General features: G+C 42.6%; 1 protein-coding gene across 5 annotated transcripts in view; it reads left to right on the forward strand.

Moving 5' to 3' along the window:
* The window catches only part of TMEM200A (transmembrane protein 200A), a 79,758-nt gene that overhangs the window by 47,761 nt on the left and 13,095 nt on the right, over positions 1–18,902 (forward strand). Inside the window, exon 4 of one of the 5 annotated variants that reach the window (XR_011363503.1) lies at positions 3,601–3,748. The exons of 2 other annotated variants lie outside the window; for them this stretch is intronic. The gene's annotated coding sequence lies outside the window, so the exon portion shown is untranslated. Of the gene's footprint in view, positions 1–3,600; positions 3,749–5,073; positions 5,096–9,080; positions 9,107–18,902 lie in introns of those variants that run through there. 2 more of the 5 variants (XM_069973699.1, XM_069973700.1) reach the window with 2 other exon arrangements.

Below are 18,902 nucleotides of genomic sequence, written 5' to 3' on the forward strand. Positions count from 1 at the left end.
ACTGAGATGTGTCAGTACTAGAGATGAGCGAACCGGGTTCGCGTTCAAATCCATCCGAACCCGAGCATTCGGCATTTGATTAGCGGGGGCTTCTGAAGTTGGATAAAGGTTGGATCTAAGGTTGTCTGGAAAACATGGATACAGCCAATGACTATATCCATGATTTCCACATAGCCTTAGGGCTTTATTCAACTTCAGCAGCCACCGCTAATCAAATGCTGAAAGTTCGCGTTCGGATGGACTCGAGCATGCTGGAGGTTCACTCATCTCTAGTCAGTACCACTGAAGTGCTCCACTATAATGCCTCTCCATCTCATTCTCTATCAGTCTGCCTACAGACTCCTTACAGTCAAAGCCTAGATAACCTCTTTCTGGTGGCACAATGCCGATATAACTAATGATGTGCACCCTCCATAGGCAGTCAGGTGTACTCCATTCTACACAGTCAGCCCCTTGTTAATTGACATGCAGGACTCTCCATGGGCCGGACAGAGGGAGACTAGAGAAGCCTTAGGCTAGGTTCACACTGCGTTTTCAACACCGTTAAAAAACGGATTGCAAAAAAACGGATGCATTTGTGTGCATCCGTTTTTGATCCGTTTTTCCATTTACTTCCATTATTTAAAAAAAAAAACAGATCAAAACGGATGTGTGTTTTTTTACGCACAATAAATTACTGTTGACACTACTTTTTCGACCAATAAAAAAAAACGATCCGTTAAACGGATGCTGAAAATGCAGTGTGAACCTAGCCTTATAGAGCGCTGCAGTGGCACTGACATTCATCTTTGGCAGTTTAAAGCAGCGATACAATGCACTTTTTGGGTTTGGAGAAGCAGACTAGACATGCTAAGGTACCGTTAAGCTGTGTGGTGGTAGTCCTGGTTGCATATGGGTATGGACATGGCAGATTGCTGACACTGTTTGCAGATACACATAGTACCTTTTATATATATTGTCTGTGCTTCCATTACAAAGAAAAATGTGATATATTCTGATTAGTAATGTGACATCCACCATATCTTACATCTGTATGAGCGCTTTTTGTAATTCTCCTGGAGTTCTTCCCTTTTTTCCATTAGAGGACATGCCTGTACATGTACCTAACAGCTTCCATAACTACAAGCTACTGTCACTGATAAATGATGCTTTCCCTGTTTCCTAGACACCTGCAGCTATTAGTTCACATGTGCGCACAGCTAACAGCAGTTTAGGGCCCTTTGGCATCAAGGCAACAGCAGCACTTGTTTATTTCTCTATACAAGTGGCATCTATACAGTGGCAGCAACTATTTTACAGTCTGGTTTAGCCAGTAGCGGTTTATAATAGGTCCGTTTCGGGCATTAGCCCGGGGCCCTAAGCTCCTGGGGGGCCCATGGTCACACAAACAGACTTATACTTTCAGTGGTATATTGTCTCCTGGCTACAGTTCTGCCATGATTTTCAAAAAATCTCTGCTTTTTTACTGCATTTTTGCACAAATCCAGGCATCATGACATTATCTATCCTATACTATGAACACCATGCTAGTGCCGCCATAGTCACATTGGATTGGGGACGGGCCAGGCTTGGTGAACAGCCCGGAGCCTATGGTAAAGTTAATCCGCCCCTGGGTTTAGCATTAAACAACAAAAAATGATGCTATTTAGAAACAAAACACATAGGGCCGCTAGCCCACTGGGCTCCCTCTATCTTAAAGTTTCCCCTCCCATAAAGGGGTCACTAATAATCTATATACAAAGTATTACTAAAATATAACTTTTATTAGTGTACAAAGTAAGACAAATATGTGAATATTAAAAACACAGTTGTTGGTTGGTGTGCAGCTACATACTACTAGTACGAATCAATTCCCCCTCATACTGGGGTATGAAGGTAATAATGCAGGATACAATGTATCTCTATGTTAAGGTGGACACAGTGACGCCGCAATGATGAGGCGACCTGAGTGGTCTGCCTAAGGCGGCGCCACTAGCTGTCATCATGGGGGCGGCATATGGCGGATTATAATATGGGCGGTTTGGGCGGCCGCCCGGGGCCCGAGGCTCCAGGGGGCCCATGCCCGGTCGCCAACATTATAATCTGCCACTGTTTAGCTGCATTCCCGGAATGCATGTACCGGAGCCCCCCCGCGCCCGGGCAGTATCTGTAATTAGATGCTGGGAGACTGTATTCATAAGCACCGCGCTGTACTGAATCAGCCGCGTGGTGCTGATACTACAGCGCGGCGGTTATGAATACAGTCTCCTCCGCACCCAGCATCTAATTACAGATACTGCCCGGGCGTGGGGGTCTCCGGTACCGCGATTCCACGTCCATGATCCGTCATGATCACGGAACGTGGGAATGCAGCCTTAGTCCCCCGGGTGATGCGCGGCTGCCGGAGGTGTCCCATCCTGTCCCCGGCAGCGCGCGCATCAGAGAGCTCCCCGTGTGCCGGAAGTCACAGCCACAGGCGCACGGGGAGCTCTCTGATGCGCGCGCTGCCGGGGACAGGATGGGACACCTCCGGCAGCCGCGCATCAGCCGGGGACCAGACCAAAAAGGCACGACGGGGGAATGGATGGCAGGTGAGTTGTGTGTTGTTTTTTGTTTTTGTTTTATCTGCTGTGCGGGGGGGGGGGGGAGGGGAGAGGGAAGAGGGGGACCATCTATAAGGGAGGGGGGAGAGGGAGACCATCTATAAGGGGGGAGAGGGAAGAGGGGGACCATCTATAAGGGAGGAGGGAGAGGGGGACCATCTATAAGGGTGGGGGGAGAGGGGGACCATCTATAAGGGAGGGGGGAGAGGGGGACCATCTATAAGGGAGGGGGAAAGGGGGACCATCTATAAGGGAGAATGGAGAGGGGGACCATCTATATGGGAGGGGGGAGAGGGGGTCATCCTATAGTTCGCCTCGGGCAGCAGAGAGGCTAGAATCACCCCTGGGTGGACAGCTGCAAGTTTTACCGATCTCTTACATACACACTGTGACACTCAGCTAATCTGAGGTGACTGTGGGGCCCGTAGGCCACCTGGGGTCACTACCCAATAGTGTGTATGTGAGCTGAATCACATAGTAACTGCAATAGCAATCCTGATATAACGGAGCAGCTAAGTCCACCCAAGTAAACTATATCCTAGAGACACAGCTAATCACCTCCAGCCACTGCTGTTAAAAAACTGACACACACTGCCCCCGCGACTAGTTTCACCCTAACACGGGCGTCATCAGGCACCAGCATCTGTGTTTTTAATAATCACATATTTGTCTTACTTTATACACTAATAAAAGTTATATTTTAGTAATACTTTGTATATAGATTATTGGTGACCCCTTCATGGGAGGGGAAACTTTAAGATAGAGGGAGCCCAGTGGGCTAACGGCCCTATGTGTTGGGTTTAGCATTACACTCCTTTAGGTTATCAAATCAGCAAAATAAATCTGGTCCGGCACTACCCACTCTGATATAAAGTGGCTTGCGAAAGTGTACATCATTTTTGGCATTTTTCATGTTTTTGTATCTTACGACCTGGAACTAAACTGGATCTTTTGAAAGTTTGCATCATCATTTCATGTAAAAAAGCATGCCGACAACTCTGCACATTTTTTTTTCTAGACACAAAGAAAAAGGTATGCCTGGCGCAGCTTACACAAGCAGCCTCCAACCCTGCATATCCTGTGTTGGTATCATGCAATATGCAGCCAGCTCCACTGGACTTAGGATCGGGTGACCAGTGTGGTGCTCAAGCAGCAACATGAATGATAACAGATAGATAAGTGAATAGGCGGCACTCACCACATATGCAAAAATGGTAATTTATTGTGAGTACAAACACTGTCCAGTACACACGTGGAAGGCAGAGGATGGTAGGGGTGTTCCACAGGCAACAGTTGTTTCACGCTTACTGGCACATCTTCTGGCCTTTTTTTCTTATTGTAAAGTCTACAGGTTTTTTATTTCCCCAATTTTTTTTATATATATTTTTTTTTCTTTTCACTTCACCATTTCGTGCAGAATCAGCATCACACACAATTCAGATAAAAATAAATAAACACAGGTTGTAATGTAACAAAATAGGTAAAAAGCCAAGGGGGAGTAAATACTTTCTCAAGACACTGTACTAAGGTACAGCGTTAAGTGTTCTAAGATACCATGGGGTGCTCAGTATCACAAAGATAAGCAAGAAATAGGTCTATATGAGAAAGTAAAAGGCTGTGGCACTCATCACTCGGTTGCGTGATTAGGATTTTTATTGAATTCTTACTGTATTGCATTCCTTAAGTAAGGATTGAATGAAAAGCCTTATCACGCAAGTGAAGTATTCTTTTACTTTCTCAAATGGACGCCTTTAGGCTAGGTTCATACACAGTAAAATAAAAGCAAAATATGACAGTAAAATAGATAAAAAGGTGACCATACATATTTAATTACTAATGGCTGAACCATCTTGACCCGATGCTCCCCATACACAGAAACATTCCGCACAGCCGAATGTTCCTGTGATCTTTATGGAGAGGGGAGGGTGAAGCCGAAGCCGCAGAGCTTTGGATACAGCTTATCTCTCCCAGAATAAAGGGGTCCGACAGTGATTTTTCCCAAACCCTATCTCCACTGACATAATTTGGAGAGCCCTACACACCCTATACCGATGCCACATGTAGAAGGCGTATAGGGAGTCTTTTAGGCTGGGTTCACACACAGTATATTTCAGTCAGTATTTGGTCAGTATTTTGCAATCTGAACAAGGAGTGGATTAAAAACACAGAAAGGATCTGTCCACACAATGGTGAAATTGAGTGGATGGCCGCCATATAACAGTAAATAACGGCCACTATTTCAATACAACAGCCGTTGTTTTAAATAACAGCAAATATTTGCCATTAAATGGCGGCCATCCACTCAATTTCAACATTGTGTGGACAGATCCTTTCTGTGTTTTTAATCCACTCCTGGTTTTGGTTGCAATATGAGGACCACAATACTGACTGAAATATACGTAGTGTGAACCCAGCTAATACTGTGTATGAACATAGCCTAATGCTGTTTTTTGTGATGCATTTTTAGTCTTTTACACACCATACATTTTATGGTTTTAACTATGTATGGAAAGGTAAGGGCATGCAATTATGTATGCAATAGGGTTTTGTAACCATGCCCACTTTATTATTATTATTATCTATATCATAAAAATCAAAGTCTGTCTGTCTGTCTGTCCTTCTGTCTGTCTGTCTGTCTGTCCTCTATAGACTTCCAAACGCCTGAACCGTTTGACCCCAAATTTGGCACACAGATACATTGGGTGCCCGGGAAGGTTATTGCGAAGGTCCCGTCTCCGCCAGATGTACAGGAGGGGAGGGGGAGGGGAAAGAGAGGTGCCCCATAGAGATGAATGGGAAAATCTCCTCACTGCAAACACAGGTGATATAATTAGCTGCAGCAGACACGGCAGTTGGAGCCTTAGCAACCAATAGGATTACTGCTTTCATTTTCACAGGGAGCAATGGTTGCTAGGGAAGCTGCCTCACAACATCCACAGTAATAACTGGTAGACCCCCTACTCCATCTATACAGTACATGTATATACAGGACCCCCTACTCCATCTATACAGTACATGTATATACAGGACCCCCTACTCCATCTATACAGTACATGCATATACAGGACCCCCTACTCCATCTATACAGTACATGTATATACAGGGCCCCCTACTCCATCTATACAGTACATGTATATACAGGGCCCCCTACTCCATCTATACAGTACATGTATATACAGGGCCCCCTACTCCATCTATACAGTACATGTATATACAGGGCCCCCTACTCCATCTATACAGTACATGTATATACAGGACCCCCTACTCCATCTATACAGTACATGTATATACAGGACCCCCTACTCCATCTATACAGTACATATATACACAGGACCCCCTACTCCATCTATACAGTACATGTATATACAGGACCACCTCCTCCATCTATACAGTACATGTATATACAGGACCCCCTACTCCATCTATACAGTACATGTATATACAGGGCCCACTACTCCATCTATACAGTACATGTATATACAGGGCCCCCTACTCCATCTATACAGTACATATATATACAGGACCCCCTACTCTATCTATACAGTACATGTATACAGGGCCCCCTACTCCATCTATACAGTACATGTATATACAGGACCCCCTACTCCATCTATACAGTACATGTATATACAGGGCCCCCTACTCCATCTATACAGTACATGTATATACAGGACCCCCTACTCCATCTATACAGTACATGTATATACAGGACCCCCTACGCCAACTATACAGTACATGTATATACAGGGCCCCCTACTCCATCTATACAGTACATGTATATACAGGGCCCCCTACTAAATCTATACAGTACATATATATATACAGGACCCCCTACTCCATGTATACAGTACATGTATATACAGAAACCCCTACTCCATCTATACAGTACATAAATATATACAGAACCCCCTACTCCATCTATACTGTACATGTATACAGGACCCCCTACTCCATCTATACAGTACATGTATATACAGGACCTCCTACTCCATCAATACTGTACATGTATACAGGACCCCCTACTCCATCTATACAGTACATGTATATACAGGGCACTACAGGACAGGTATACCAAACTGTGACTGGGTAACACCGCCACACCAGACCTGACCAATACCGCCATACTGTGACTGGATAACACTGCCATACCAGACCTGACCAATACCGCCACACAGTGACTGGGTAACACCTCCATACCAGACCTGACCAATACCGCCACACTGTGACTGGATAACACTGCCATACCAGACCTGACCAATACCGCCACACTGTGACTGGATAACACTGCCATACCAGACCTGACCAATACAACCATACTGTGACTGGATAACACTGCCATACCAGACCTGACCAATACCGCCATACTGTGACTGGGTAACACCTCCATACCAGACCTGACCAATACCGCCATACTGTGACTGGATAACACTGCCATACCAGACCTGACCAATACCGCCACACTGTGACTGGATAACACTGCCATACTAGACCTGACCAATACCGCCACACTGTGACTGGATAACACTGCCATACCAGACCTGACCAATACCGCCATACTGTGACTGGGTAACACTGCCACACCAGACCTGACCAATACCGCCATACTGTGCTGGATGACACTGTCATACCAGACCTGACCAATACCGCCATACTGTGACTGGGTAACACTGCCACACCAGACCTGACCAATACCGCCATACTGTCACTGGATAACACTGTCATACCACACCTGACCAATACCGCCAAACTGTGACTGGATAACACTGCCATACCACACCTGACCAATACCGCCATACTGTGACTGGATAACACCACTATACCAGACCTGACCAATACCGCCATACTGTGACTGGAGAACACCGCCACACCAGACCTGACCAATACCGACACACTTTACTGAATAACACTGCCATACCAGACCTGACCAATACCGCCATACTGTGACTGGATAACACAGCCACACCAGACCTGACCAATACCGCCATACTCCGACACACTGTGACTGAATAACACTGCCATACCAGACCTGACTAATACCGCCATACTGTGACTGGAAAACACCGCTATACCAGACCAATACCGCCATACCCCCCCCCCCCCCCCCGAAAAGACACCAGATTTTCTGGCAAGTCTGAACAGGAGGGTACTGCCCCTCTGCAAGGTACTACCCTACACACCAGACCATGGGTGCCTAATGGTAAATACGACCCTGCAGGTATACAGGACACTGACACTTTATACCCGGGCAGCGCCGGGTACATTTTCTAGTTATTATTATTATTATTATTATTATTTTATCTCAAGGGCTGCTGACTGTTGACACCCCACCAATCAAAGGGTTTCTCAAAGAAACTCTTTAGGCTTATAATTGTAATTTCTTTTAGAAATTAAGAAACCTGGGATACATTTTACTATATGTCTTTTTTTTTTTAAAGAATACAGTGGAGAATAGTCTGGATATGTATTAATAGTGACAGCTCAGGTTGTGCTATTTTACACTTTTCTTTTGCAGTTTTGTAAATGTTGTATAAAAATAGCTGATCCGAGGTTTAACAATCTGATAACAAAGCATCTTTTTTGTTGAAGGTTACACATATAGAAGGCTTTCATAGGCTTTTTCATGGCCACTGTCGTTTCAGTAAAACCTATCTCTGTAATAAAATTGTAATTTATTTCATCACAAGAAAATACATTTGTTTCACTGTAAAAATCCTTGTGTGCCGGCCAATAGGTGTATCACTACATGCTTGGAGAAAGCCGGCTCTGGCACAGATATTTGGAGTGGATTTACAGGAAATGGGGCAGGTCCATCCTTGAGTATGGCTCCCTACCTGTTCTCTCCTGTTTCTTAGATCACAGACGTAGGTGCGTTCTAAGTTTAGGGAAGCCATCCAGTTTGCCAATGTATGTGCAGACATTACAGGCAATGTAGATTACCCCAGAAATCAAGTACTGTAGGTACAGGTTGTGGTGTAAAATATTAAAGACACTCTGAGGGAGAAAAAGAGGTAGTGTAATCAAAACTACTTTTCAGTACAGATGAGCGAACCAAACTTCTCAAACAGAGATTCGTTTTGAACTTTGTAAAACAATCAGAACGTTTTGCAAAGTTCAGAACAAGTTTGAAAAGATGGCGGGATTTTGGCAACTGCAGGGGACACTGCATACTGGAGGAGCACGGACTGGTGAGTATAGCAAATTTTTTAACGTCACTAAATCAGCTAAAAGCCTTGTTGATCTGATTAGTTTAGCTTTTTAATTGCAGTTCATTGAGGTCCGGTTCAGACAAACGCAAATTTACAATATTATAGATATATATATATATATTTTTTAATTAAACAAAGGGGTACAGTTTATTAGGACATCACAATATTTAGTACTGAATTGTTTAGCATTTTTGATATTTGTAAATTATGTAATTGAAGACTCAGTCGTAGTTCACTGTTTGCATTTTGTGTTATTTTTTGTTTGTTTGTTTTAGTGGGAAAAATGTAAGTCACACTGGCATCAATAAATATGTCACGGTATGTACCTTCCCACTCATGTTGAATAAACTCTTTCTTTGAAGTAGTAATAACCATAAAATTTGTGAACCATCAGAACTGCTGATGCGTTACCTGCCTTATTTTGTTATATTTAATTGATTGGTTAGGATTTAGCACTAAGTCCATAATTTTTCTTGATGTTCCTGACAGCTTTTTACAAATTGTACATTACAAGCATTAGAACATAACAAATTGTAATTCCAAATGTTCAAAAAGAACATCTTGGATAATTTGCAGTATAATATATTAGTGTTTAAAGGGAATCTGTCACTAGGTTTATGCTGCCTTAAATGAGGGCAGCATAAATTAGTGACAGAAATTCTGAACAGATCGCTGTGTTACTTACATTATTCTGTTCAGTCATTCTCCTTATATGCAGGAGAATAGGATTCCTGCCACACCCCTCCCTCCACCTGCTAATTGACAGTTGAAGAAGTTTCTGAGTGCCAGGTGCGTTTGCAGTGCCCCTGTAGTGTCAGCAGAAGAGAAACCCCCCAAAAGTCACCCCATTTTGGTAAGTGCACCCCTCAAAAAATTCATCTTGGGGTGCGGTAAGCATTTTGACCCCACACTTTTAGAGTAAAGTATTCAAAATTAGAAAGTAAAAATTAAAAAATTAAATTTTTCCAATAATATGTTTGTTTGTTTAGTTAGAAAATTCTCAATTTCACGAGGAACAGGAGAGAAAATTCACCCCAAGATTTGTAAAGGAGGTTCTCCTGAGTTCAATGGTACCCCATATGTGGGCATAAACCACTGTATGGGCACACAGCCGGGCTCAGAAGAAAAGGAGCGTCATTTTGCTGGAGCAAAACTGCAGCTAGTATCGTTTATTAGGCAATCTGGCGTGGTCATGGGCAATCTGGGGGAGGAGTGAAAGGCAATCTGGGGTGGTTACGGGCAGTCTGTGGCAATCTGTAGTGGTTAGGGGCAACCTGTGGCAATCTGGGATGGTTACAGGCAATCTGGGGGTGTTTACTGGCTATCTGGGGTGGTTACAGAAAATCTGCGGGTGTTTACTGGATATCTGGGGGGGGATGGTTATGGGTAATCTGAGTGGTTACAGGTAAACTGGAGTGGTTATGAGTAATCTGGGGTGGTTACAGGTAATGTGGGATGGTTACAGGTAATGTGGGGTGGTTACAGGTAATGCGGGGTGGTTACAGATAATCTGGGGTGGTTACAGGTAATCCGGGGCACTTGACTTTTTATCCCGTCACCAGTGATTTATGGTGACGGGATAAAAAGTGCCGGCAGCATTTGGAACGAGTGATCAGTGGTATATAGTATACTTATACCAGGACCACATTGGTTAGTCCCTGATCATTGCCCCATGCTCTTTTGTTAGGAATCAATCACTGTGAACACTAGGGTTAAATGGGGGGGGGGCAAACATGTATTCATATCCTCTCACTGTGGATTCACGGTGAGAGTAGATGAAAGCGTGCAGCGCCCATTACTGGTGGCCGCCATTATACTGTTAATAATGGCGATCGCCAGTGTGGGGATCGGTTGGGACTGACCCACATTCTGCTCCAACCCCTCAGCTACCTCCGGTAGCTGAGAGAAGGGTCTGCGGGTGTTACCGGTGCCGCTGCACTATTCTGTGCTATCGCCATAAAGGCTGTTGGCAGCAGAATAGAGCCCATTAATGACCGCTGTAAAAATACATATCGGCGGTCACTAATAACATAATACATGTATTCTCTGGGTCACTACGGTTACGGCTTTACCAAATTTGTATAGGTTTTTTTTTAACTATTACCATTTTGGCGCAATAGAAACTATCTTCCTAGCAAAAATCCACAAAAACTGTTGCCACATTGCAAGATCCATAGCGTTCTTATGTTTTGCACGACAGAGCTGGTATTGGACTTATTTTTTGCGGGAAGATCTGTAGTCTCTATTGATACCAAGTTTTATATGTATATGACTTATTGGTCTCTTTTGTGACGTATTTTCTAAAGCAGATTGATAAAATACAGCTATTCCCGTACAGTTTTTTTAAAACAATTTTTACAGTGTGTGTCGTGCAATATAATAATTGATAGTTTTATAGTTTTGTGTTTTAATGTGTTTTATGTAATGGTTTATTTTATATGGGGAATGTAATGCATTTTTATTGTTGGGGGGGCTGGGGGGGATTGTGTTTTGGTGCACTTTTTTTTTTACTTTTACACTAGGGTACATTACTGTACACTCGTGTAACACTTTGATCACTTATACAATACACTGCACTACTACTGTATAATGTGATCATCCTGCTGACAGGCAATCGCTACAGCCATGCCTGCCAGCAGGATGGCATATACATGGTAAGCCCAGGGGCCTTCATTAGGCCCCCGGGGTTACCATGGCGACATCAGGGGACCAGACGGCGCCGTGGGACATCGCGATCATGTGAGTATACCCGCCTCCGGGACCCACCTTAACCTGTTATGACCTGTCATGATTAGACAGCAGCATTTATCTGGTTAAACTACCTGGAGCAGAGGATCCTCCGCTCTGGGTAGTTTCAGAGAGGGGGGGGGGGGAGGAGAGCTGATCCCCCCCGCTCTGCCGCTGCAGGGGGGCGGCAGTTATTCCGATGCATCCGCCGTTAAAAGGCGTATGCATCGAAATAAAGCCCATTAGTGACCGCCATGAAAAGGCAGCATGGGGGTCACTAAGGGGTTAATGGATCAAACAATTCCACACGCTACCATATACAATGTTTTTGTTTTTAATTGTTTTACATATTTTTATTTGTATAGTGGGAAAGAGGGTGATTTGAAGTTTTATTGGGGGAGAGTTTTTTTAAATATTTTTAAAAACTTTTTAATTCCCCCTAGGGGATTATTACATGCAATCTTTAGTTTGCATATACTGATTAATGATATGCCATAGCATAGCGTTGATCAGTATTTTTGGTGATCTTCCTATAGAGTTATCTGAGAGCAGACAGTACTTATTTTTTCACTGACAAGCTGCCTGGCTCCTATTGACACTAATGTGTGTGGGGCTGCTCACGTTGAAGCAGCTGCACTCACATTAAAATCCCTGCTGTTGTGACTTTGCAGAGCTGTCCAGCCAATAAGCAGTTGGATCAAGCAGGGGTAGAGATGGGAGGGGGAGCAAGGAGACATTCCAGCTTGCTGTACTTCAGAAGCTTAGAAATGCCTGTTTACCCCTTTGCACCAGAGAATAAAAACATGTTTCTATGTTATGGAAGTACAAAAGGATAATCTGTGTCTCCTTGCTGTCTAAGTGTTAGCAGTTTAAAACGTGAATTGCAGCTGACAGATTCACTTTAAGGGTGCCTTCACACCTACCGACTCGCAGCGTTAATAACGCTGCAAGTCGGCTAGGTCCTGGCAGATCACTGTCAGTACATACACGCAGCGGTCTGAACGACGGCTGCGTGTATGTAAATCTGCCGGCTGCTTAACCCCTTCTGATGCCGGCCACCTCCCGCTCCACTCTGTATACATACCTCCTCGCTCCACGGGGTCCCGGCGTCCTGCTCTCCCGCCCGGCCAATCAGTGGCTGCGGCAGGGCAAAATACTGATTGGCCGGGCGCGAGAGCAGGACGCCGGGACCCCGTGGAGCGAGGAGGTATGTATACAGAGTGGAGCGGGAGGCGGCCGGCATCAGAAGGGGTTAAGCAGCCGGCAGATTTACATACACGCAGCCGTCGTTCAGACCGCTGCGTGTATGTACTGACAGTGATCTGCCAGGACCTAGCCGACTTGCAGCGTTATTAACGCTGCGAGTCGGTAGGTGTGAAGGCACCCTAAATCAGTTGTTTTTGTTAAACATATGTTCTGACAAGTACCTGCACAATGGCAGACTATACTAGCTCATTTATAACCTAAGCCATTGGATAATGGATCTACTGCCAAGAAAGTGAAATGAATACTCTTTATAAAGGATATTGGCTGTGAATGGTTATATTACACCATCAGAATATTAAAAGAGATTAGAAGAGTTATGTAATGTGTAATAATGATTTTTGAGAATTGGCTTATACAAGGATGCGCTTGGTTGCAGCTTTCTTTCTAGAAGGTTTGATAACATTGCTGCTTCAGAAATATATATATAAAAATAGAAATCATTGGAAAGCAAAGAAAAAACAAGAATTCGCAGTGTGGAAACACAGGGGCCTCTCATGAAACAAAGCTGTTGACTGGCAACATTATGACATATATTACTTTCTCTCAGGTTGGCACTTGTGCAAGCTGTACTGTATTTTATCAGCAGAGCTTTTTTTCATACCTAAGCACATGTCCATGTTTTTGAAATCGGAACATGAACTACAGCTGAAGGCAAACTGCTGACACTGTTACATAGCTGTTAGGTCAAGGAGATACACAGCACCCTTCCTATATCCAGCTTTCCAGACATGCTTTTATTCTCTGGTATTAGGGTATGTGCACACTACTGAATACACAAGGAGACTTCCGGCAGATTCCACACGGCCTCCGTTTAAAGTTCTGCCCGTCCCATAAACTCAATAATATTCGCCGTCCATCCAAAGAATTGACAGGCAAGAATAAAAGACTGAGGTCTAATATACACAGCTATATTATGGATCTGTTCAGACACATAAGAACATACTCATACATTACCCAGATATGCTTTTGGTTTCATAAAAAGATTTTTTTCTAGCAGTTTTAAATGTAGTCTTTCATGTTATACCACATGCAATATAACCGGATTAATAGAATGTAATATAGAGTACCTGCTGTTCTATACACACAGAGCTGTAGGGGCTCTATAAGTTGTTCTGCGAGCCCCCTATACATGGGTTTCACCCACACATGAGAGCTAAGGAAAATGCTATGGAAAAATGATTCTTCAGAAAAACAATGGATTTTCTTCTCAAATACAAATGCCTTTGGATACATTTGGAAGAGAAGATCACAGAGCAGATACAGTACAATTAAAAAGTATACCGAATGTAGCCTTAAATCTCAGTCTCAGTGCATCATTTTCCAAGTGGGAGGTGTGACTTAATCCAATGATGAAGGCTGGTATTTCTACAATCCCCTAAAGCTCTAATGCTTAGCATTCGACTGATACAAGGAATGTAGGTCAATGCCAGCTGTTTGTTGAATATAGGTATTTACATTTTATCTCACTTTTAAAACATTCCTCTATGAATCACAAACACTCGGAGTGAAAAATTGTATCTTCAGCCGATTAGATGAGGAGTAGATTATAATTAAAATAATTAGCGGAGTAGTGTAATGCAATCTTCTCCTGGAGAGGGAAGGAATACATGCACAAAAGAAGCCATTGATAGCATTAGGATATCAATAGACTTGGCTAGCATTTTAAAAACTACTTGTAAAATTGATAAAAGTATGAAAGCATATTTGACCCCTTCCACATGTGATTTATCATTATATTTTTACCGCCAGAGAGGCTTTGAGGGACAGGGTATCAGCATTGTACAACTTAGTAGAGAAAGGATTTTCTGTTCTGTCAGCTATATCAACGAATAACATTTGTCTGTATGAAGAGAGAAATGGTTCTACTGGTAATTGGAAGGACACATTGTTATCGTTGCAGATTTTCTGCACAAATCACCCATGTGAAAAAAGTATACCTTTTAGAACATAACCTGGTCTTAGCCCGCTTTCAGATAAGCACAGATTGGATGCAAGTCCTAGCCTGACCCCTGGTCTAATGACTAGAATTGACAACATAATAAAGTCATAATACAGACACAACAAATGCTCCCGCATTGCATTTTTATTAGGTCAAAGCCAGGAATGGATCATAAGTGTAGGAGGTGTATAAAGGAAACACTGGGACCTCTCTTTTCAAATTTTTGGCTTGAAAAAAAAAAACACATAAGAAATAAACATAGGAACACACTTGACACTTGACATGACGTTGAAACAAAGTCCATTTACTGTATATTTTAGATTCACATAATAACATTAAATGACTGCTGTCCAATAAAAATGGACCATACGGTATCCATGAAGTAGTAAGATTGGTTGTGTGATGAGAGTGAAGAATTAAAAGCAAAAAATAAAACCAAATTTTTTTTTTGTTTGTTTGTTTTTACTGTATATCAAGGAGTTTTTTTTTCCATATTAGAAATCTTTGACATATCCAGAGCATAGAGTTTGGCTGTTTAGATATTTCCCATGTACTTTCATTGAGCATATAGCAGCTATTTAATTCATTTTTTTGTATAGAAGTGCTTGCCGTTTAATGGGGCAGATCTTTAAACATTATGTAAATAGATTATGTAGGTGGGTCAGCATTCTGCCTCTTACTGCTGACAGCCTGGTCGTGGCTCCTCTTAGTGTTCTATGGCTTCCTTGCTTCTACTGGCCTGTGATCAGTGCTCTAGGCTACCACTGCAGTACCACCTCTGCCCACTAGTACAGCCGCTTTCTTGGATTTCTCTCTATTCTTACTCCACATATTATGGCTCTCCTTTTCTTATTTAAAGCTGCTCCATCGATTCCATCTTGCCTAAGCATTGTTGGCTACTTGTGTTCTGAGTGAAAGTTTTGTATCTACCATTCTGTATATCCTGACATGTTCCTGCTTCTCAGACTACACCAACCTGTATAACCCAGACAGTTTGACCTGCATCGGAGCTGCCAGACTTGATCCTTTGCCTAATTTGACTATGAGGCAGGCAGGAAAGAGGGAGAGAGGCAGCAGAAAGAAACTTCTTTTTATGTTAAATTGGCCTTGGCCCATGAAGGTAATTCCACCTTAATGCTGATCTCAAGAAAGCACACCAACAGTGAGCTCTGGGGGGGAGTTCTACTTTGGTCTAGAACATGCTGGTGCCCACATAATTTCCAACTGTGTTGTATGTGTTGCATGCCATCAGTTGAGTTCTAATGTGTCTTGCAGTAACATATTGCATTTTTTTTCTTCCTAATTTTTATATATTTTGTTTACACATCCCTTAAAGAGATTAAATATATAAAATTAGATTGAAAAAATGCAGTAGAAGAGCCAGACACCCTCCAGAGTGCCAAGTGGGGGCACCTGATCAAATGCTTGTGTCTTTCATTGATTTCAATGGGCTTTGTCACTCGAGTCAGGCACTCGAGCATTGGAACATGCTTAACTTGCGTAATGAGCACTCAACACTACTGTAGACCATTAGTGAAGCCCGTTACCCCATGTACATGGATTCCATGTACATGGATCATCCAGGCCTATAAATACTTAAGTAGTCTTATATACTGTGCACATGAGCCAAACAGTGTAGTGTTCTCTTGGTAACTAATCAGACTTAAGCCCTTATTACACGGAATGATTACTGCTTAAAAATCGCTAAAACAATCGAAATGAACGATCATCTGTCCGTGTAATAACACCCAACAATGAAACACAGAATGAAAAATCGTTCAATTTTGTCTTTCAACATGTTACAAAAATTATCGTTGGTAGTCTGCAGATCGTTTGCATATTTTCTTGTGTAATAAGTCGTTTGCCGATAAAACATTTTTTGTGGGCTGTCCTGAGGAACAATATAACCACGTAAAAACGATTGTTCATAACAGTAATTAGTGAATGTAATAACTTCAGAATCATTTGCTAAAAAAACGCTAGTTATCGCTAGCAAACATTCGTTATAGCAATTCTTTGAATGATAATTGCTCCGTGTAATAAGTCCTCTAATCTTTATTTTTTATCCGGAGCAGCATATTGAAAGAAGCTATTTGGTTGCAATTGGCAACAATGGCTATTTTCTGTTGAAGGGGTTTTTGGCATTCCTTAATGTTTTATAGGTGATAAGGAATTATTGACTTGTAAAAATGTAAAAATTGTTGATGTATTCATTTTTGATCAATAGAAGAGTTCCCACTGAGAATATGTTAGTTATCCGCTTCTCCTATTTATCTTCTCTCTTAGTTCACAGCTTTTTCAGTTCAGTAGCAGAAGAGATAAGAGAAAGCATGGAAGGTATTTGGCCATGCAGAAAATCTAAAATGACTCATCGAATAAGTGCTCCTAAGAAAACATTTCCTCTTTGTAAAAATGAAAATAACCCTGACCATATTTGTCCTTATTACAAGTTCCCAAATGTGAATCTCCTCTGTGAACTGTGTTACAGCTGGGATATCTTGCTGACTGCCTTTAAAGGATTGTTCTTATTAAGACTTAAACTCTGTATGAAGAATCCCTTTGAAAAAGTGCAGATGTTTCACACTGAATGAACATGGAAGCATGTTGTTAATAAAGCTCATCCAAAGATATAATAGGATAGATATGATAGGAGTGTAGCTGTAGGTTATGTAGAGATAGAAGTTATACCCAGATCTGGCATCCGTGAAGACCCAAGCTATTATAATTAGAGATGAGTGTGACTTGTGCATGCTTAAGTGGGATAGCTCGGCATTTGAATACCGGTGGCTGACGAAGTTGGATGCAGCCCCAGGAAGTCCTGGAAACATGGATACAGGCATAAGTAAGTTAAAGTAAGTAAGTAAGATAAATGACACATAGTACTTAAAAGGATGAATGAGCAACATCTGGGGTTATTCTGGTGCCCGTCTACTAGGATGGCTTAATTTGTTTCGTCTTGACTATGTTGTAGCTTAATTATGATGATAGCCTTTGCCAAGCATACCAAAACATGTAAGAGCAGTGAGAGTATGGACCTCTCTGTCACACAGTGTTGTGATGATTGACTCAATAAAGAGGGGAGGCCTGGATGCTTTTTTTGAAAAATATTACATAACAAGTTATGGGTTTAAGATTACATGTGATAGGACGGTAATCCAGGGATTTATTCTGATATTTGGAGTCAGGAAGGAATTTTTCTCCCTGGTACTGGGGAAAGTGGCATCTGCCTCATGACCACTTTTGCCTTCTTCTGGATCAAAACATTAGGATTATAGGTTGAACTTGATCGACTTGATATGTACCTGTAGCGGCAGAGCTGCTGATTCCTGCATTGGTCTTCTTATTTTCCTCTGTGGTGAAATTTTGATCTTAAGCCAATATTTAAAATTAGTTCCTTTGCTGCACTGGTGACGTTCCTCGACCCCTTGGTGCACTTTCGCTCTTGCCTGCCCGTCAGCTTGTACAACGCCTCCTTCTTATGCATATTTGTCAATGCATAAGTAGCAGTGCCTCCTTGCTTGCACCAGATCTCATACAAAGCATAGCACTTGGGCTGTCAATCGAGCATGAGTGGCTGGGAAGAGGGTGGAGGCAGCGTGACTTTAGGATGGACAATTGAAGATCAAGATTTTAAAATTGCTGTGCAGCCAGGCACTTCCAGGCACAGTGTCAGAGAGCTGTGCCCGGCAGCTGTAAGGGGAAAGTTCTCTTTGTTCTTAAAGGGGAACTCCGGATAAGAAAAACTTGTTTTTTATTAAAAGTACATTAAAAGTTATTTAGTAGTGTCTATACAATGTATTACTGTATCTGTATGGTTCTGCCACACTGGTTGCTGATAGAAATCCAGGAAGTGAAGAAAAATGGCCCCTGTGCAAATCCACATTGTCTCCTGCTCCTTCTGCTATCTCCCCATAGGAGACAAATATTCCAGGCTTCTGTCTCACATTGTGTGTGTTTGCTGAGGACAGGCTGACGATGCAGACAGGAGGTTTGGCTGGATAACCCAATCCCCTGAGTGATTCACCATCTCTGAATGGCCAGAAGCAGGTGCAGCACTAATTTTACTGATTGAGATCGGTGGGGGCTGTGATGGTCAGCTGAGGGAAAGCATTGCATTCTGGGAACTGCTGAACCAGGAAGGACAGAAACACAAAACAGAACAAGTAGTTTAAAAATTGGGAT

This window comes from Dendropsophus ebraccatus, chromosome 6 (genome assembly GCF_027789765.1).
Source record: "Dendropsophus ebraccatus isolate aDenEbr1 chromosome 6, aDenEbr1.pat, whole genome shotgun sequence".
Lineage (NCBI taxonomy): Eukaryota > Metazoa > Chordata > Amphibia > Anura > Hylidae > Dendropsophus > Dendropsophus ebraccatus.